This window comes from Vidua macroura, chromosome 1 (genome assembly GCF_024509145.1).
Source record: "Vidua macroura isolate BioBank_ID:100142 chromosome 1, ASM2450914v1, whole genome shotgun sequence".
NCBI lineage: Eukaryota > Metazoa > Chordata > Aves > Passeriformes > Viduidae > Vidua > Vidua macroura.
This window is the reverse complement of record NC_071571.1, coordinates 82,711,189-82,734,262: the sequence shown is the minus strand read 5'-3', so window position 1 is coordinate 82,734,262 and position 23,074 is coordinate 82,711,189. Positions and strand designations below refer to the sequence as shown.

Below are 23,074 nucleotides of genomic sequence, written 5' to 3'. Positions count from 1 at the left end.
TTTGAAATGTCCCAGACAGACAGAGCACATCCAGGTCACAGTAGCAAGGCCCTTTGCAATCCAGCATCCAACCTGGCAAACAATATGCCAGAGGTACATGTGAGGACAAGCCCTCAGCAGACAGACAGGAAGGAGCATCCCTCCTGTAACTGCCAATTTCTGGTGAAGGCTTCCAAATCAAACTGAGGTGGTAGCCATGCAATTATTAAAAATAAGAAATGAAGAATGGTAATAGAGCCCTGTGTCTGGGAAATGAGGTCCTCTGACTTGGTGGCATAAAAAATGAAATGTACTTCCTCTTCCCCAATCATAAAATGCATTCCATAATCTCCAATACAAGAGACATGCTAGATTCTGCAAGAGATGGCAACACTCATTACAATTAAGCTACAAAACCAAATATCAGATTCTGAAAGATATGATTAATACATCCTTCACCCACAAGAATTTTTAAAGGCATTTAAATCAAAACTTTTAAACTTCAGTCATAGAACAGCTGCAAAGTCAAGATCGCTGAAGACTTGGTCTTGGGACTTCCACACACAGGTTAGAAACAGTCACAAAGACAAGTGAGAGAAAAACAATAGTGAAGGACAAGGTAATCTTAATTTCCATGTCCTCTAATCCAGTCCCAGTTGAAGTCAAAGAACAAAAATCCATAGCTTATCTTCTTCCTTGATGTGGAGAGTAGGCACAGCTTATCTGTGTAACTATCATGGTTAACATCAGACCTTTCAACTAGGCAGAAAAAAACACTAAATCTGCAACTCCCCTGAGTTCTTATGCACACAGGAACCAAAGACAAGCAAGAGGCTGATCCTGCACACACATCAATTCTATTCCTCCAACCACAACAACAAAAGAGAAACTAAAATTAGGCAACCAATTAAAAGAATGGCTACTTAACAACCTCTCATGTCAAGTAGATTTCCTTAAAATAAGTAACAACACACCTTTCAGAATCCAAAGTTAAAAGTGTTAAAATTGAATCAACACATACACAAAAAAAAACCTTTTTGATAATGAAACTCATGGTCAACACCATCTTTGATTGTCAGGAAACTTTTGTGGAATCAAAGGACACAGTCCAGGCACTGCTATCACACCTGCCAACCCACCCACGTGCTGAAGCAGCCATAGGTCTTGACAGAGCCACCAGAGCTGGAGAGCAGGGGCTGTAAATTACAGCCTTGCACATTTTAAAAAAGAAACTGTTATAAGGTTTGCAAGTGTTAAAAAAATTAATTTTAATGGATGTCCAGGCCAAGCCCTTCAAACAAATTACTACAAATATTGATATATAGGTCTGGTGCTAAAAAAGAGCAGATCATACTTTAATTTTACAACTGGGATCACATTTCCTTGCTACAGAGAACATTGCTAATTAATGAATGATTTCTAGCCCCAGCTAACAGATGCGTAGAAAGTACCAGAGCTATGTAGATGAACCCTGAGAAAAGAAAAAAGTAGTTTCTCTCTTCTCTAGTTGTAAAAACATAGCTAGCCTTGCAGAGAGACAAAGCAGCGGCCGATTATCCAGGGAACACAGAACCTGCAGACAGCAAGCAGATTTGATTAATGCCTCTACCCTCCTGACTTCATCATGCCTTCTTTGAAAAAGGATCAGCTTCCAGTTTCTGATAAAGAGCACTTCCAAGCCTCTGAAACCAGCATGAAGTTAGTGTTGATGATAAAATGAAAAAACCAAATTCTGTTTGTAGTCTCAAGAATATCACAACTGCTTTAGAGAGAGGTAATAAAAAAGTAAGCAAAATGTGACTTTAGCTTCTTTTGCTATTCCAGTTGAAGTATCAAAGGAATTAGATGGCCTGCCACCAACTCAGTTCCTGCAACTAGTGGTCATTTCTGATAAATATAGAAAGAGTGCAGCCAAGCCACACACACAAAATTTTCATGTAAAACAGAAAATCATATTTGATGAGGCCCTAGCAGAGTTCAAGCTTACAATAGATACTTCAAATTCCTGCTTCCACTCCTGTTTCTCAGCCACTACTGGTCTGTCACTTGATGATTGGCCTTGGTTGCATTACGTGCACAAGCTCATCAGCCAGTGCTGGAAGCTGCTTGAGTTTCACCATTTCTCTCTCCAGACTGTTTTTGATGTTCTGTCCTTTTCCAACATCTCTCATGTTCAGTCCTGCACTTTCATTACACACCTACTATAGCTGGAGAGGCTGGAGGAGGGAGAGGCCGTCTACAGATAGGTTCTCACTTTAGTAACATTGAGGGTTATAGAGGAGAGAACAATGGAGTTAAGGTTTCCAGCCAAAGTTTGGGGGGCAGTATTACCCTTTCACTCCACTATGGTCAGCAAGTCACACATATAACTTCCCACAGGCACCTCCCTTGTTTTCTGGGTGCCTAGCTTGGAGGATGGAATGTGAATTAAACAGTCATGACACAAATATAAAACCTGTGGGTTAGATATTCCAATTTTAAAGTCAGCTATGAATTTTCTAAATTGCAAATTCTTTACTTTGGTTTTCTTCCATACCCCATTTTTCAAGTGCTGCAGTAACAGAGCAACTGAACACAAAAAAAGCCAAAATCATTAACTGTTGTTGTTAAAAGTTCCAAACTGCAAATGGGTTTAGGCATGTGGGTAGAGCAGAAAAAATGAAGAGGCTTAAAGTTTCTAAGCAGAATCTCAATTCATCGCTCGCCAAAGGAAAAAAAGGCATATGTGATAAAGAGTACAGTTATGTCATGTACTGCAGAAAAGGTCATACCTCAGGAGCTCCAAGCTGCCCAACAAAGCCAGGGGAAAAAATAAGACTTATAGACACAGCAGAATCGTGTTAACTTAAGTCTGACACTGCAATGAACTGAAAAGTTTGCACAGCCTTCAGATGGGAGCTGGCTCCCTGCCAGCCAGCTTGAACCACAAACAGAAGAAGCTTCCTTCTGCTTTTAAGTGTTGTGTGGGCACATTCAGAACATGATAACAAGAGGCATGAGAGGACACCAAGAAAGAAGTCATACCTCTGTGCTTCTGATCATACAAAGCTGTTTCGTTTTGCTGTTTAATACCAGGATGCATTCAACACAGCTGAGTCAAACAAACACAGAAAGAAAATTTCCATGATCTGGAAGTTCCCTTAACTAGCCACCACCTTCAGTGTTACAGAAGTGAGAATGAGGAAATTAGATACTTTCCTGCAGAGGTCTGACTCTAAAACACACCAATTCATAGAGAAGTTACTTGCATAAGGATTACAATGAATGAATCCACAGTAATTATCCAGGGAGCAGTAACACCCAGAAAGACAGTGCAGGAGGCACTGCAAATGTCCTCTGCATTTGAAAAAAAACAGCACTACCTCAAGGAAGTTGTGTTGTATTTAAATAATAAATAAATCAACACACACAGCGTTGTGGAGTTCAAAATATTCTAAACTTAATCTACATAATATCAAAACAACCTGAAACATACTTCATGGCTCAAGGATCAGTAATTTAGAGGTAAGCAACAAAGTTCCAGATTTCAGAACTAACAGCATGGAACAAAAGATCAATGCCAACTAGGAAAGAAATTATTAACATATGTGGTACAGCTACAATGTAGTGCTAATTACTAAAACTACAGTATTATAATAAAGAACACAGATGGTATTTGATATAAAAATAAATAAATAAAAACATCATAAATGATTTGTTGCAAAAAAAAAAAAAAAAAAAAAAAAGAGCCTACATTAGCTTATAATTTGTTTAGCAACAAATTACATTCTGCACTTTGCAAACAAAGAATTTATACTCAAAATGTAACTTAGTAAGTACACAAACCAATGCCAGGACTACATTTGTTAAAAAACAGTCTTCATTTCACAGATTTCACAGGTCTGTTCCTGGAAGCTGGGGAGTATTTCCACAAATGCTAAAAGAGATGACAGCCAAGGTTTGAAGCTGAGCAATACTCTTTTTTCTAGCCCACTCAGAAACAAAGAACAGCACCCTTCAATTTTTTTTTGGGGGGGGGGGGCAAAGGGGGAAGGCTTATCTTCATATCTTTGTTTGTATACAGCTAAATATATAGAGCAGACAATAACCCATTGGCCAGGGCAGAAAAGACTTGGAAATCTGTTTTCTATAGGGATACTAGTCAAGCTGTAATTATGCTTGCAAGCATAAAATTAAAAAAAAGTCAGTTTTTAATTTCTGCCTTAAGATATGGAAAAGTAGTTAGCTTTGATGCTCGTTTCTTCTATTCACTTCTTTTACCAGTCTCATTCACAGTTTCTAATGCAAACCAGATGATAACAGCCCAATTCTGACTAGCACAAAATAGCTAGGTGTGTCATTTCCACCACCTGTTCTTTAGCAAAGCAGAAAATAATATTCTCTTTTCCCATTTTTATACCATAGTTGATCTTGTTCTGTAGCTCACACACTAGTTACATAACTGAAAACAAAAAGTGTTGAAGTGTTGGCAGAAAGAAACTTCTGTGCCAGGAAACTCTCACTGACATCTCCATGCATAAGCCCAAGAGGCAGGACTCCAGCTGCCACTGGAAAAGGGCTCCCAGCTCCTTTGCCATGGAACAATCCATGGTGGCTGCAGCACTGGGCTGAGCTGCACAACACTTTGCATTACAAGTGCAGATCACTCTGCATTGCTGGCTCCCACTGCAGCCAGGCCAGACTTCCCTGGACACTTACCCATTCTGTGAGAAGGATCTCCCTGCACTTACCACAACATTAAAAGTGTTAAATTTTATGCATCAGATTATTTAGGTTCCAGAACAATTTTACTGTTCCTTGTTGAATAACTTTTGTGATTAAAAAAAAAAAAAAAGTGAAAGAGGAAAAAAAAAAAAAAAACACAAAAACCCAAAAACTGGATACCATTATTACCAGGAGCTGGACTTGAGGATGCCTGTGGGTCCCTTCCAGCTCAGAACAGTCTCTGATTCTGTGATTACTGAATAGTTCCAGGCAAAACTGATGTCAGTAAGTGTGAAGTGAACACTGGTGACAATCCCAGTGTTGTATTATATTAATACACCTAGGAAAGTTGTACTCTTTTTTTTAATGTGGCATAAAACCCAAATCAACTTTGCTGCAGGCATGAGAGTGTGGGACTCCATCATTCAGATGAGAAAGCAAGTTATGAACAAAGGATGCTGACATTTTAGAGAATTAGTTACAGCCTCACTTCCAAGCCACTGCTGTAATGAAGGCACCTAGGAAGAGAGATGTACATGCTTGTTTGTTTTCATTACATCTCTTAAAGGCTGCTTGGCTTTGTTTAGCCTCAGTTATCATGGTCTGTAAACACACAAGCCCCAAATTAGAGGACTTGTAGATCTGTGTAAAGCACATTTCACTTACTACAGTCTCCCATTTCTGCCACAATTCCAGAGGTTTCCTGCAGCTAAGCCACAAGGTCTTGCTTGTGTGGAGACATTGTAGGAGGTACAGCCAGAGCCCCAGTAACCTCCCCACTCCTGAGAGCACGGCTGCTCAGAAGCTGCTATGAAAAATTTCACTAGATAGGCTCAGAGCTGACTTATGCTCAGCAACTCACAAGTGAAGAGTGAACACAGCATCCACAGCCAGTGCCTACCAGTGCCTGCACGGATCCAGCCTCAGCTCATTATGGCTCCTGCATTTCACCATTTGCCCACTGCCTACAGAAAACACTGCTGATTGGAGACCAGCTTTGTATCACTAAATCCATCAGCAGAATTGGGTACCGGCATTGACAGTTGCAGCAGAGAATACAAAGAGCAGTTAAGTAACCAAGTTTCAGTCACTAACAATGAAAACAAAAAAAGAATAAATTAAAGTCTGAATATTAGGATAAATTCACAACAAACTATTTGCAGCTGAATAATCCAACACTACCTAAAAGCAATAGGAGAGGTAGGAGGGGGGAAAGAAAGAAGCATAGAGAACAAATAAGATTTCTTAATTTCCTTTAATTTATAAAGGAAAAGGATTTTAAAACTTTATTATGATTTATGCGCTCTCCTCATGATGTTCTATTGGATGCTCATGCTAAAAACAAGTTTAATCTACAGCCACATTCTTTTAATAGCAATTGTAGTTTATGTTCCAGGACAAGTGCCAGTAGCTAATGATCCTCCTCTTATCGATTCTGCCTGGATGGGATGAAAACTCATTTTCCTGGTCTTGACACACAAAGCCCCTCTCTTGTATATTACAAATATATACATATAAAATAATTTGGGTAGTGGAAAGCATTTAACAAGATCAGGACCATCAGTATGGCCAGACATAAGGCCAAACAAAATCCCCTTTAGGCAAAGAAGTTTTGTGACCCATCCTTGACACTTCACTACTACTGTAGCTGCTTAAATTCCTCTGGCTACAGGAATTCTGCAGGGAAGTATTTGTTCATGGGAAAGTTCTGTCTTACTGTGGATTTGCTTTTAATAATCAAGTAATTTTCTGAAGTTAAAAAAAAAAGGAAACGGGTAGTGCAACGCATGTACAAATAAAACACACAAATGTAATGGGCAAAAAAAAAAAGTTCAGTATGATCACTCTGTCAGCCGTGTTTTTTTTCTACCATTTTCTTACCATCAGTAGGAATTACCAGTTCAGAAGACAAGCCAGAATACATTCAGGAAGTTCAAAACTCATATATTCTGCTCAGAATTGGACATCACCCCTTGGGTGCTCAGTCCAGGACACCAGTGATGAGTACATTTAAACCACAGGCCACAGAAGTTAAACAGATTAGAAGCTCACAGAAAAAAAAAAAATCTAATAGGAAGAATCTTCAGGGACACAAGATCCATTAGGTTGCAACTTACAGGGTGCCTCATCTAAGGAGCTGGACAAGTTATGTGAGACAGCATGAAAAATCTGCCTCCCCACCTGATAGCAAAGTGGGAACTCTGGATCCATCTAACATTTCCCACTCGTAGTAGCAATGCTGGAATAGGCAAAGACTCCCAGTCTTCTAAAATCATAATTAGTTTTGTCAAAGAGGTACTTAAAAGAAGCTTCAGGTGTCCTATTCTCCCACTATACATAAACATAACACACTCTGGAGTAACAGACACTTCCCTAGGAGTCCCATTCTGCATAGCTGTTGGGGAACACACACAATTCATCTCACTTTCCTTTTCATTATTAATTTTTAGACTTCTAACTCAAGGCTATCTTTATCTTACCCCAGTACCAATCTGATTAACGGATGCAAACCTTTCCACCTTTCAATTACACAGTAAATTTTCACTGCTTCATGCAACTGATTAATCCTGTCATATCCTCACCCACAGATAACTTATAACGCATATTTAGTACAGAACCAATTATCTTTGACTGATAAAGGAGGCATCCTTCCTTCTTCTTATTTCCTTTGGGTCATCCTTTTTTTTTCTACTTATCAAGTCCTCTTAGGTGAGATCTTTTCACTGCAAGAACAGTGAAAAGTGAATTGTGAAACAGCACCATCGATCTCATGCTTTTAATATGTTAGTCTTGGATTAATACTCTACAGGATATGTTGGACAAGTACTGGAAGTCCTCAAAAGTAAAAAATTGAGATAAGTCTGTAAAATGTGCTAGAAGAGGCTAAATAAAAACAAACACAGTTTGAACACGGGGGTGGTTGATTGGACAATCTGTTCCAGTCCCAAGCAACCTTCACTCAGTGATTCTGTGATGGTCACAACAGCTATGCAGCACCCACCTGGGTCAGGTGAGGTGAGGAACCACAGTGACACTGTGTAGAGAGGAAACAGCCAATGCCCAGCACTCTTTCCCTGAGTAATTAAATGCTTGTCTGAAAGACCACTTTAGAAGTAGAAGACTGCCTGGAGAAAGGATTTTTGTTCTCTGTTCTGTTAAGTTGGTTTCCAAAAGAGAAATCAGCTTTGAATAAGTAACACACACTCGGCAGTGTCTAGGGGTAAGTGGCTACATTTACTTTGAACACCGTTAAAACAAAAACATTCATGAGTTACTAGGCAAGCAGGATACATTTTCTTTCACTACTGGATATCAAATGTCAGAAAGATCCTATGGAGAAAAAACAATAAAAACAAATTAACACTAAAAAATTATTCTAATTCCATTAAGAGCATAAAAAATCTTAAGGTAAATTCAGATGATACTATAATTTACAGGAGTTAAAGCATGAACATTTTCTGTTAGCCCGTTTTCCAAAAGACCACTTACGCAAAAACAAATTCTCCTCTTTTTTCCCTTTTTTTCTTTGTAAAATATGTCTCTGTTTGGGGAAGTGGAAACTTTCAAATGCACAGATGTTTGTGATTGCATGCTAGCAGCCTGCTGGGAACCATTAATGGTGTAGAGAGTAAAGTTATTCAATCATCTATAAGTCACTTTTCAAAAGTGTTGCACTCAGTCGAGGGGGTGATTAATGGTGTCCAGCAATGACAGATTACCCCCTGCCCATGAAAGCTCTTTGATTTTAATGCAGTTAAGCTACTGAAGTAAACAAACCAATTTGGGAGTTCAACGAGCTCTTTGTCTCATTAAAAATTATTTGACTAGACTAGTGGTAAAAGAATATTGCCTATGTCCCCAAACTCAATTGGCATTCTGTAATCATAGCAGCAATTACATTTGCAAAAAAAAAAAAAAAGTTTAGAAATTAACAGTAGCAGAGAATGGTCCCTAACCTTTCATTAGGCACTTTCATTACCGATTTTTGTGCGTAACGAAATTAATATTTTATAATCACCACAGTACAGCAGGCAAGTTTCTGTATGTTTCAAAGAGGCCAACAGCAACTACAGTCACCGGGCAAAAGTTTCAGCAAGTAGTTGCAAATTTGCTGCTCAAAAGCAGACAGCGCTCTACTCCTCCCAAGTAGGTTTCCTGCAAATTGCAGGTCCTTCATCCCTTGAGAACATCTGCTGCAGTTTGGTGTCCAGCTGAGCCTGGCACTTCATGTCAGGGCAAGTTTTCCTTCCCTCCCTTGTACAACCAAAATGATGAATATGAACACAGCTAGTTGAATTATCAAGGCTGAGGCATTTTGTTTCTTTATTTAAATGTCAGGTGCCCCATAATGATTGTAATTCACTGTTCTGGTAGTAAATTTGAGTTCACAATACCTGTGAGCGTATGGCTACCTTTGTGCTCCACACACATTTAGTGACAGAGACAACTACCTCAGAAATCACAGGGAGAACCCAGTGATTTTACTTTGGCAAAACTGAAGGCAAACCTCTGCCCGAGGAGTACTGGAGGAAGTACCCAATGTGGGCATGGCCTGATGACCACTTCAATTCATTTCGAAGTGATGCAACAGGACGGTGCCCCAGAGCTATTTACAGTGCTAACACCACCAGCTCTGTGTGAAGTCCCACACTGGTCCTGGCCCCTGACAGCTGGCTGCAGCAGTGGCTGTGAGATGGCTTCCTGTGCCACTTTACAGCATGGCTCAAGCACCTTCCCCGTGCACCCACAGCCTCAACACTTCTACTGCTTAGCAGAAGTGTTACTTTCTGTTATTCACAGAGTAGCAACATTAAAAAATTACAAGACTTCATCTAAAGTGGAACAGACAGGATTGCTATCTTTGGTTTTAGAAAATGTCACTGGACACGTATTCCACAATACATCAAAGATTGCTTTCAAACCTTCAAACAGTTATCAGAGTCTCATTTTGCATCACAATCCTCCCAACAAATTGATACCAGCCTTCCGCATCTGTGTCTGAGAACAACGTATCTGTTTCCCACACATCCTGATCAACTTCTTCACTCTGAACTCACTTCAAACCCATCTCCTAACACCCTGCTACTTCCTGACCACTGCTCTCACCCTTTCTTTTATCCTTCTCACACAATTTTTAGTACTTAATCTACACAAAGCCACAGCACCACAACCTGATATGAACTTGGTGAAACCTGCTTAAATTGAACAAAACACAATAGATGACAGGGAGAATTATTTTCCTTTGGCAGTACAACACATTCAGCATTCAAAGAGTATAATAATAAAGACAGATTCCAGATCAGGACAAATAATACAGTTCACATATATCTGATGAGCATTTTAAGCTCCCAGTGTCTCATGGTACAGGACTTCTATGTATAAGGTGTTACTGTCTGATAAATTTACAGAGGAGAGACAATCTATGAGATGAAAAGCACACAAAAGTGACAAAAAGAAACAAAGCTTAGCAAACAGAGTTAGTATTTTATTTTCTTTATCAACACGTAATTTAGAGGGGAGGAGGGGAGAAGGTTCCAGCCATGTCATCCTCAGAACAGATATAATCCATGTCAAGAAGGCCAAAGTCTTGCTCCAACTGATATTATTATATAGCATTAGAAAGCAGATTTTTGTCATCACTCCCAATTTTCACATGTACTCCAAAACATGGGAGAACTTACAGTACCCAGACTGTCAAAGTCAGTACGTAACAACTGTAACCATCCAGGTTACTTTTTACCTTATTTCTAACATTCTCTTACATCAATTTACTAACACCTCTGTTGTACTTAATATGCAAAGTAACTTGCAAGGTTCTAATTAAAAATAATCACATATTTCCAGCAAGATGTATCTGGTGTAGCTTTAGTTCCAAATACAAAGTGAAATATAAGAGAAATATGTTGACTTGCTAATGTATTAAAAAATAGTTTACATTTTTACAGTATGCTTCCTTTTTAGCTTTGTGTCCTACTTTCTGGCCTATTAAGAGATTTCTTTGCTTTTTAATTAAAATTATCTTCTCTTTACCCTTTCTTCATTTCTTAGTTGTCAGGATATTATTACTCCTCATGGAGAATGCTCTTCAATAAATAAGACTACTTTAAAGCTGTAGTTATTTATTCTCACTCATTTCCTCACCTGAAGCAGTTGCAATGCTATCTATCCTATTATTTTAAAGGAGCTTCATACATAAATTAAACCTAAAGAACCAAAACCAGAGCATTAATTGTTACTGTGAAACTGAACTGAGCTATGCAAGGAAGCTACAGATACTGAAATCTAGAAACCTGTAGTCAGCATGGATTTCTGTGTCACTTCCACTACAACTTTCTTATTTGACCTCTGCCAAACATCCCATAGTTTAATGCAAAGGACAAAGCAGAAAAGGCACACGGGGTTTTTGTTGAGATTTCTTTGTTAGAGATGTTCTTACCGCTAGCACATGCAGCTTCTTATAGCTTCATCTTGAATGATGTCTTCTCAGATAAAAATCTTCTCCAGTCTGTAACCTGTCCACAAAAGTTGAGAAATTTCATTGTTTTCAATTATGTTTTGTAGAAAGTGGGCAAAGGTGATCTGACAGCATTGAGATAACAGAAGAGTGTTTAGAAGTCAATAAATGTCGTTAACGATTTCTATGTCTGATAGCTAAAATTGCAATTTTAGCTTCCTGACAGAGTCAGGAGGCTGCAAAGAACTCAGTAAGGCACTGATAAAGAAAGAGAAAAGCCCCCTACTGCTCAGTCAATAACCATTTTGAAATTATAAAAGCAGAAAGACATGTCATTTTCTGAAGACAGTCCAGGTGTTAATCATACAAAGAAATAGCTTAAGGCATAACTTGCTCTTCTCTCCCTCATCGTTTTTCTTTTTTAAATAAAAGCTTGTTTTTCTCCCAGCAATGTTTACATACACCAAAGGCAGTGAGTTCTTACATCTCACATTTCAAATGTCATTCAAGCTGTTTGTCAATCTGTCCTAAAATGTCATATCATAAAGAACTAGTCACATTTTCTACTTCTCATGCAAGTCTCCAGTTCTCATCTAAACAAGATGGAGAACTTTCTTCTCCACATCTAAAGCATCTTTGTCTAAAATTAGTGTAAAAACTCACAACGATATGGGAATCATTTATTTCTGTGAAGCTTAAATCCTTCTTATAAAAAGAGATGAACCATCTAAGCCACAGATGTGTTTGTTCAGAGAGATGAATCAAAAACGCTTTGCCTGCACAGGGTGAATTTACTGAGAAACACAGAAATTGAGGGAGAAGCATAGTCCATGAAAAAGCTCAGCCTTCAAGAGTGTTCTTTTCACTAGCCCCCATCTAGGTCAGCACAACAGTTGGAGTTGAAATAAGCATTAAAATGGTCATTTTCAGGGAACGGGGAAAAGGTGCTGCTGCCTTTTTAAATTTTTTTTCCTAAATCTTAGAATATAGAAGAATTCAGAACAATATTGGTTTCTTCAGTCTTTCTTTTTATAAAATTCTGTTTATCTTAAATGTGTTTTTCAACTGTTCATGTTGTTGTCCAGGCTAACACTAGAACAGCATGGGATTTTTTCTTTATCAGAGTATTAGAAGCTTATTAGTGCTCAAATTTTTAAATTATTTTTTAAATAAATTCACTAAACTTGGATATAATTAACCTATTTACCCATATAGCATCTTCCACTGTAGAAGTCTGAACTCCTTTACAAAAGGTTTTACAGGCTTGTACATATTCGTTTCTCCCTTAGACAGGAGAAAGGCATTACAGGCCCATCTTTTTTCAATCTGTTTTTTATGTGCCTTTATAATAGGTATCATGCTTAGAAAATAACTACAACTTCATCAGATCTCATGATACAGCATTCAGCTTTCCCAAAATTCATCCTGTACTGAATATTTTCTTAGATGGTCCTTTTTGCTGCTTGCACTTACCCACATACATCAATTTCACTTGGAAAGTAAACCAGATCCACAGAACTCATTTCTGCTTCTAGCTAATGCACTAAGTTGCATTGTGGCTGCTGCCCTTGTAACACCGTTCACTTTCATGGCTGTAATATTTGCTCCTCCAAGATGCAAATAAGAAGCAGAGATCCTTGTGACACCACACCACACTACAGACACATAAATGCCAGGTTTATTTTGGTGGGCAAAAGCTTACTTCTCTTCCTGGTTTTTTCTTTTTTTTTTTTTTTATACTTATTGTTCCTACAATAGCAAAGACTTATAATTAAAAAAGCAAACTTGCTTAGGCCACTGGGTTTAGGTTTACAGAGCACTTCCATTTCCATAAAGACATGATGCATTTGCAATCACTTAAAATCACCTTTGTTAAACATTTTATATGTGTGGGGGTTTTCCCTATCACCTTTTTTATAGCACAAGTACTGCTCAATCTTATCACTGTTTTGAAGCCTGCCACTAGTCTACTACGGCAAATAAACAGAATAAGCTATGAATCTTTGGAGAAATTACACTTCTGTCTTACCCACTGTACTCATTATGTCCCCTTCAAGACACATGAATGGCTTTCTCTTTACTCTAGTCATGAATATTACACCTAAAAATCCAGCCTCTTCAAGCCAGCATTACCTAAACTCTTACAAGTGAAAGTAATGAAAATAACAGACATAATCTGAATTAAGAATGAATAATTTATTTTATCACCCAAGAAGCTGTTGGAATACTCACAAGTATTCAATGTGACAAGGAATTTCTGTAAATAAACCCTGTGACCAATGCAATAAAGATCTGCAGATGAATCTGAAAATGTGAAGCAGCAGTCTCTCACCTTACTTACAGATAGTGTTAAAAAGCCAGAAGTCTATTTATAACCTCCAAAATATTAAGTAATACACTCTGAATTTAAAAATGATGATCACATATAGTTAAAATATAAAAAAATAAAGGAAACCATCTTTTCCTAGGTGTTTGTCCTCTAGGAAAATATTTACATACACAGAGTTCTGTCGTCTCTCCTGCACCCTGCCCACACACATACAGTCATCTATAGAGAGAGTGAGAAACATATGCTCGTTTCCCTATCTGAAAACAAACACAGTAACTAACACCTGTAGTCAGTAATTATGTCATAAGAAAATTCTATCTTATTTCTACAAGTCATTCCAGTGGGTTTTAAAGAAACATGCTGCCCACAGTTATTAAAAATCCTATGTCCTGCTATTGTTCCAGAAACAGGAAGAAGAGGGCAGAATAATGGAAAGAAAAGGTCAGTACAGACTTTCCCCATACGACACTCATCAGAACCTACTGTAATTTGCATAAATATTCAAGTAATTAATCAAACCATAACACCCGAGCTCTGTTTCTCCTCAAGCTATACATTCTCCTAATCCATGGGTAGAACTTTTCTTCAAGCTTATTTGGCCTAACTCTACTGGAATGCTACAAGCAAAAGAGAATAACGTGAAATAAATCACACTCAAACCTGCCAACTGGCTGTGTGTTTATATGTATTATCAGAAAGAAGTCAGGATCTACTAATACTCCCAGCTGAAGTCAGCTGGAATTGTGCCACTGACTTCCATTCACGCAGAACCAGGACACTAAACATCTCTGGCTAGGGCTTTGTTTTAATTCCTATGAAACACATTCCACTTTTTGATGCCATATAAAGAACCACAGCAATAGCAGTGAGGTAGCCTTGCATAAAACCATAACATGTTTAAAATAAGTATATTGAGACCTGCTTGAATAACAGAAGGTGCTGAATACAATTTAGTGCTTGTGACCACCTGCAGCACTATATCCAGGATACAATGCTAAATTTAGATTTCTGGATGAATGCCCGCTGTAGGATATGCTATTTTTACTAAGTTCTGACATGTCTGTCCAATGGCACATCTCCATTTCTGAAGTGGTACTGAAAGGCTATTAAAGCTTCCAGTTACCGCCTGGCTGAAAACTGCAAATTACGAGTACTTTCACCAAACTGTTCTTCACCTTCTGATTGACTTCACACAATAGAATGTACAAATAAAACAAAAAAAAAATCCTAAAATCAGTATAACTAAAAAAGGCTTTCCTTCCCCTGAACCCTTTCATCAAAACACAAAATAATAGTATTTTTTTATATATTATTGCAATTTTCATTTCAATGCACAGCAAAAAAGATACAGAGTAACTTTCTGCTTCTAGGCAGACTCTCCCACATGTCAAAATAGAACCAAAAATGTAACAAAAAACCCATGCTGAAACATGTATCACTGTATTTCACATAGTAACATGGATTTTGGGGGCCACAACTCATCAAGTTTCAATTTAGACCTGTAAGCGATGAAGTACATTGAAAAAAATCCAGATTTACATATGATTTTTTTTTTTTACATATGAATACAGAGATTTTTTTTTCCCAAGGGGGTATTTTTAACAAGGTTATAGGGTCAGCAAGTTTGGAATGAGCTTTAGCAGTTTAAGATTTCTATCTTTCTGCTTACTTGTGCTTCTTCCCTCTCCTGCTATTTTTCAACAGGTAGAGTGAGAGTGTTCTGAGAGATACCTTCCATTATGACAGATTTAATACTTATTTAATAATAGAGACTTAAATATGGGCATGGTATTTGGCATGTATCCTGAAGCAAACCATAAGACATGTCTGCCACTCTCCAGTGAGGACAACACAGTAGTTAGGGAGAAATGTCAGCCAGAAACAGTTACATGAAGCATAAACACCCCTGAGAATGAAAAGGTCTTTATTTATTAAATCAAATGCAAATCTTTCATTCTAATACTTCCGATCTGTTTTTGTGGATTTTCTCAGGTATACTTAATTAAACCCACTCATCAACACCAACTTTGCTCAAAAGAGCAATTAATTAATATGGCACAGAAGCAGCATAGCCCTGGAGGAGCCTCTGACATTTGTTTGTAGTGAAGACTGTTCATTAATAGCTCCCCTCATTCTAAGCCTTTAAATGATATTTTTGACACAATACTACAAGTCATTGTGACTTATTTCTCAAGCTAGCAACATCTGCACTAAGTTAGGTTAATAAAACTACATTTAAAAGGTTTTCAATAAGATATTTAAAGACACAGGGGAAAAAGGAATGTCTGCTGACAGTGGAATAAAGAATCTGTATTGAATTTTTTACTATCATCTCAGAGTACACTTAGTATTACAGATAACTTAAGCAAATATTTTGTGTTCCATATTCTCCACAATAAACAGAACTCAGGCAGAAGTCCACCATGATTTTCCAACCTATTTCAACATGTACACACCAAACTAATCATTAATATTTCACAGCTCTTCTGATGATCATAAGTTCTCAGACAAATGAAAAGATTGGCTTTTTGATTGCTTTAGTAAAAAACAGTACAATTTTTTTTTTTTTCAGAAATGAAAGGGGGAGAGTAAAGAGTTTGAGTTATGAAGTAGCCAAACTAAACCAAAGAACTCTGTCCAAGATATAAAACAAAGTTGTTATCATTTCACACTGAGTGTGTGCTTTAATTTATGTGATGGTTTTGCTGATCTATTTTGGGTTCCAGGACGCACTTTATAACTTTGAAAAATTAACTTCTTTATTTCCATAACACATATATAGGATCCACATTAGACTTCAACTGCAAAGCAGATAATTCACAAAAGAAACACAAAACAAATAACAAACAAGGTACATGGAAGTTCATACCTGGAGAACAGCTGAAAGCCCTGTAGATCCACAGACCTTCAACATGCAAACGAGAGCAGTGTCCACTCTCAGAGCTGGTGACATTAGTTCAATTACCCTGACCCAGTTTTCCAACTTGGAATTTGCTTTCTGTAGTTCCTATTATATAGCAACTCCTCCTGCCTGCCAATTATTTACATTAACACGGCCATCAAGTTTCATGCAGTTATGTGTGTGAGAAACTCCGTGTTAAGCCTTCATTAGCTAATTGTATACCTGTAAGCACTTAAGAAAAGCAGTGCAGCAGCAGTGGATATGGTTAGCTGGCACCCTGGCTTTTGATCCAGTCCAAAAGGAGTCTGATGCTCTAGCAGTCAGGGTGAGACTAAGAGGGTAACACCGTGCCCCCAGCAGGGTGCCAGGTGTGTTGTGCTGGAGAGAAGGGAGAAAGGCTTTCACAATTTTGCAGTTGCCCATCTGCTAGCTCCCACCGCATTGTTCTCCTACGACACCCAGGCTCTGGTTTCCTCTGAAGCCTTCTATTCCCACTCACCCAGAACATCCTATCCCACCTGTTATTTCTACCAGCTGTTTCTCCCCTCTTGTCCACCACCTACATCATTATCTTTGCTCCTTGAAAAAACCCCCACCCACCTTCACACCAGCAGCTACCCTTCTTTGTCCTGAGCTTCAGGACACAAAGCAGCAGGAAAAAAACTGACAGCTCTGTGAGTGCCAGCAGGCTCCTGCCAGCCCAAGCCCCCTGCTTGCTCAGAGTTCAGTGACAGCAGTACACTCAGCCTGGGGTAGGGGAACGCAGGAAAGGTGACCTGCATGTCTTGGATGTGACAGCGCTAACAGGACATTTGGCAACCTCCTGATGGCAGCCCTTGGCTCGCTCACAGACACAATTTCCCCTGCTAGGACACCATCTTGGCTGACTCACTGCAGAGTGAAAGCAGAGAAGAGTAATTCCACCTAGTTACAAAATTCACAACAGATTATTACCATTGATGGATGAGGCAGAGAGGGATCAGCTAACTACACCAGCACTGCTAGAGAAATGTTTGTTCATTAATACATTTACACGCATTTAACCCAGAAGCAGAATGCAGGAGTACCCCAGCCTGCCTTACACCTTAGGCATTATCCTGCACAGGACAGAGCTAGCTCAGGAAGAGCTGAGCCAAATTACTAAACAGTAAAGCAAGGGATATTCTGATTTGGCTTTGCCTTAAAAAGTACACACAGCAAAAAGGAACTCAACAGAGCATAAGAGCTCATTTTATTAGCATTGCTAATCTAAAACGAAGATAACAAATAGTGTAGAACTTTTATTTCCAAATTTTTTTAATTAAGTAGTGCTAAATGTCAACCCTCAATATTCCACCCCTCTTCATTAACATTAAGCAACCTAATGTTCAATTAAGAACCCTACAAAAGCAACATACTACTGCACATTATCTGAATTACCATATTATGACCTACTGATGCCACTTTCAGAACTACAGCTGCAGTTCGAGGCAGCAGAACCTGAAGAATTTAGAAATTAAAACATAACAACTGCACTTAAATCTTACAGAATACAGACACTTAATCATAGCCTGTAGTAAGAGCACGGCAAGATATACCATCAAATCAGAGGCAAACTATGGAGAAACATTTGCACTTAAAAGTGTTCATCATCTTACAGAAAAGTATATTAAAACCTAAAGTGTCTGTGTACATTCGTGTAGTCCAATTAGCCTGTCCACATTTCTGGTTCCTCTAAATTAACTTAACTTTATAATTTACAAAAATTCTTCTGATTCAATTATATTTTCTGAATCCAGTTAAATCACTTAATCACACCTGCCTTTAAAAGATCCCACTAATAATGAAAGATTAATTCAAATTACATTTCTTTTATTAACTTTTTTTTCACTCTCCAGCAAAGGTTGCTGCATTTATCCCTGCAGTCCAGCTTGCCAGAATAAAGTTAAGAAGTTTATGAATTTTGGATATTACACAATCAATATTTGATACCAATATTTCTTTGTTCTTCAAAGAGATGAGCTCTTCAGAGCTCAAAATAGAACTATCAACTATCAGAACAGTGTCCTGATCTCTGTTTCAATTCACATTGTCTTCAGAACGATCTTGTGCACTAACCACTGGATTGAAGCTGGTAAGTTCTTCCCAGCAGAAAGGCCTCTCTGTCCTTCCACTATTACTTTGTGGGATACTACAGCAGCAATTTGACTATACAAATGAAGATATTATTATCTATTATCTAGCCTGTGTCACTGCTTGACAAACTAGAACAGACTGCAAAACTGTGGTGAATGCATGTGTGTAGAGAGGGGAATAAAACGTCTACTCCCAAGCAAGCACCCCTACAAATATGTGGAATAACTGTAAGGGGAGGTTAATTTTGACCATTGATAGAGTAAACCAGGAAGCATTTATAAATTCTGTTTACAAGGAGTTCTTTAGAAAATTACAAGTGTCACAGATACATTTTACTATTAATATGAATCTTTTAAATTATAGATAAGTTTTACTGTAAGGAGGGAACATCACTATGAACTAGTTATCTAACTAGAATAATTTTGGTCACTGAGCCCCATCCAACAATTTCTACACAGAAATTATTGCTCAAATGAGTTCTGTCTAGCACATTGTTCATTTAATTCATATACATTTGTCACACATGACTAAAGTAACTATAAACAACACTGTTGTTTTACTTCAGGTATGTGTTGTACTTCATTTTCCCTTGATGGTCAGGACCTTGAGCGAACAGAACATGTGACCTACAGGTTACTGGCAGCTGCCTGTAACAGAAATGCCAGAGGAAGGCAATTAGCTTGTGTCTCCAGCTTGCTTTATGCCACACTACATAAGACATCAGAATAATTAAATCATGGAATGATTAGGTGTGGAAAGGACCTTAAAGATCACAGAATCATTAAGATTGGAAAATACCTCCAAAGTCATTTACTCCAATCTTTGATGGAACACCCTCTTGTCCACTAAACACAGCACTAAGTGCCACATCCAGTCCCATCTTCAACACCTTCAGAAAATGTGACTCCACCATTTCCCTGGACAGCCCATTCTGATGCTTAACCACCCTTTCAGTGAAGAAATCCTTCAGGATGTCTGACCTGAACTTCCCCTGGCCCATCCCGAGACCATTTCCTCTTGTCCCATTGCTAGTTGCCTGGGACAAAAGGCCAACCTCTTCCTTGCTACAACCTCCTTTCAGATAGATCACTACCTGCCATGGCCAGAGAACCTTCCACTAGACCAGGTTACTCAGAGCCTCATCCAGACTGGTCTTGAACACCTCCAGGGACTGGGAGTTCACAACCTCTCTGGGCAATCTGGTCCAGTGCCTCACCATCCTCACTCACAGTAGAGAATTTCTTCCTAATATCTAATCTAAATCTGCTCTCCTTTAGCTTAAGGTCATTCCCTCTTGTCCAGTCACTACATGTCCTTGTAGAGTCCCTCTTCAGTTTTCTTGTAGGCCCCTTTTAGGTATTGTGAGGTGCCACACAGTCTCCCCATAGCCTTCTCTTCTCCAGGCTGAACAGCTCCAACCCTCTTAGTCAGTCCTCACAGGAGAGGTGCTCCAACTCTGCTCTCCTCTCCTCTGGACTCATTCCAACAGGTCTGGAAACATTAGAAACTTGGCAAAAGTTAGCAGTAAATCTTTCAGGACTTACTGAAGTAGAACTTCGAGTAAAGAAGGTTTACAAAAAACATAGTTCACAGATGATATTTAAACACAGACTCTACAAAATCTTTTCCACAGGACTGCAAGTATGAGAAGTATCTTACCATTTCAGTGATTCTGCATATTGACTTGCATCCTTCACTTCCCATGCTGAGCTACAGTGGAATGCACTGGGAGTGATCTTGCCAGACAAAACCAATTCCATCCACAGATGCCTTGGGGCAAGGATGCTATACTTCCATTCATTTTTGAGCACCTGGGTATACACCCAGAAAAACTGGATAATGTAAAATTGATGCAACAACTTTCTCTGTTGATGAATTCCTGGAACCAATATGCAAGTGTTGTCCAGAAAAATTGCATTCATTACCCAGTGTGCAACAAGCCAATAATTACACACTCAAGGGAGATATTGCTTATTTATTTTAGAGTTGCACAAGCCTGGGTGCTCAGTGATACTACACAAATCAAGCATGCTAACTACTGAAACTTTTTACTATTTTATATTTCAGCAAACAAAGGAATTAGTGTTCATTGGCTACAAGTTACATAGTTCTCTTATTAATTAAGATAATTGTCTTCTATTGGTAAATGATTCTCTTGCTTCCCATGCTAATTAGTCCCATGCTCAGTGCTTCTCTTCTTTTGAGTCGCTGGGTTTCTTGGGTCAGCAATCTGTGAGTTTGTGGCCACAATCTGCCCCTGCCAGAATTACCCTTTACCCAGACAGAGCTGATTTCAGCACAGATGCTAAGTTGGCTTTGTTGGATTCTTGGCAGTTCTGACAGATATCTTCGTGGCCCTTAAATTCTGCATTCTGTGTGTCCACTATCAATGGTGGACATCCTTCTTCCCAAGCTTTGTTAAACTAGCCCTAGGTCTGAGATCACTGCAGCATGTCCAGCCCTAAACCTCAACAAGGCAATTGTAGCAACAAGTAATTTGTTCTGACACCTGGACATCACTTAGAGCTTGCTTGTTAGCTGCTCTCTGTTTCATGGATTATGTCTCCCTTCTTGTTCATTAAGCTTAAAAGTATAGAAAGATGAAACATCAATGAACATTCTTTCTTAAGAAAAATTTACATATTCCACAGGTTGCAACATAAAGACTACAGTTATAAGCCCAAATGCTGTTTATATGGTGAATCTTGGGAACAGCTGTGGCAAAAAGAAGCCAAATGAAACATTTCAGAAGAAACCACTAGTTTATATACCAGTTGTCATTGCTAAAGCTGAAGAGATTGTCTTCTGCTCATCATTTTCTCCCTAGTCAGCTACCTGACAGAGCATTTCCAAATTCACAATATGACATGTAAACCTGAACAAGTCTTGTTAACTCAAATCCTTACCACTTAGTCACAAAAGTAAGGGTTCTATAAGCACTCCAGTTCACACAACATTAATGTTTTTAGGACAAGTAATACAATTATGAAAGTAAAACCAGATGCTACTATAAAGCCAAAGGTTGAGTTTTTTTCTCTTCTTAATGTTTCGGGATGAAAGGTGGCATTAAAGTACCTAAAAGACACCACAAATGAAATTCAAGAACAGACAATTTTTTTCAGAGACTGATCATTCCAATTATCAACTATCTATAGATATTAATTCAAACACAGAAACACTATTCTTCAAATGAAGATTGATTTGTAGAAAGTAAGTTTTTATGTGGAAGCAAAAACATTCAACACATGCAAAATCTCTTACAAAGGTTAGAAAGTTTTAGTCCCCAAATACTCAAGGAGACAAGGTACCCAGACATCATAAAGCAACACTTTTCACAATGTAGAAAGGGGCAAGAGAAGAAAAACAACCAACTTGGCAAGGAGCAAACGAAAGCTGTTAGTTAAAACCATAAGTCTCTAGATCCTCAGGTTTTATCTGTAATCAGGTTCTCTAGACTAGATCTACAGCTACAGATAAATCTTTGAAGTGTGTGCACAGAGCTGGGAACAGGCCTGGTGTCAACTGCTCCAATTACTTTGCATGCCATTTCCAAAATTTTCAGTGTTGGCACTGTTAGAAATTTGGGGCTTATAAAAAAGATCAAAGTTGATGAGAGTACCAGGAAAAAAAAATCCCCAACCTCTTGTTTAAATTTTTTAAGGGAAATGCTAAATCCCAAAAATAAACAAACACATGCAATTATAAAAGAGATCTGGTTTATACAGAGTTCACAGTAAATCTGAAAGGTAAGTTAAGCACATGATTTTTTTCCTCAAAAGCAAATGGAGTTCCCTATATTTCCAGTTAAACAAGTCTTAAATTTCCTCTTATTAAAATATTAGTGATATGCCTCTACAACAAACTAATTCTTTTTTTAGCCTTTTGGTAAAAAGAAACAATTACAACACAGCAGCTCTACAAGTGAAGCTGAAGGACAAGCTTTCTCAACAGTCATCCTATAAAAAGACTAACGTGTCCTTTTCCCAAGAGGCAGATAGCCACTGCCAGCAATGAGTTCATAGGGGTACTCTAAGAAAAATAACATGCTTGCTCAAGTTATTTTAAGAGCACTTTATGATTGTGGGTTTGAGAGAAAAATATAAAGACTCAAGTTAAATATCAGAATTGTTTACCTCTATTTCAAGATTATTTTTCTTCAAAATTCGATACTGATCTCATTGGCCTTCAGATTAAATAAATTTGCAAAACAATCTCCCCTGACAGTTATAGATAAGTGAGCAAAAATGGAATTTTCTAATCAAAGCTACTTGCAAACTCACTTAAATAAAGACTACTGGAGGATAAAAAATCAAGTTCCCCTACCCAGACCATTAATTTAATTTAAAATAATAGAAAACAATGGTAAAAAGAACAGCAATTCAGCTCTAGAGCCCACATCTCTTTTTGCTGTTGTTGATAGTTACACATTTTGTTGTTTTTTTTTTTTTTTGTAACTAGCCATTTAAGGATGATGCCCAGGCTTCTCTAGGTTGCCTTCTATGTTAAAGATGCAGCTGATGCTTAGGCAGAGTCTGACACTATGTGCTTAGGAAAGCAACAGAAGGTAAGCTGGAAAATCCAGCAACTTTCT

At 38.2% G+C, this 23,074-nt stretch overlaps 1 protein-coding gene across 3 annotated transcripts in view; it reads right to left on the bottom strand.

The window, feature by feature from the left end:
• The window catches only part of SEMA5A (semaphorin 5A), a 312,341-nt gene that overhangs the window by 282,563 nt on the left and 6,704 nt on the right, over nt 1–23,074 (bottom strand). For 2 of the 3 annotated variants that reach the window (XM_053986784.1, XM_053986790.1), the window contains exon 2: nt 11,120–11,195. The exons of the other annotated variant lie outside the window; for it this stretch is intronic. The gene's annotated coding sequence lies outside the window, so the exon portion shown is untranslated. The remainder of the gene's footprint in view (nt 1–11,119; nt 11,196–23,074) is intronic. 3 annotated transcript variants of the gene reach the window in all.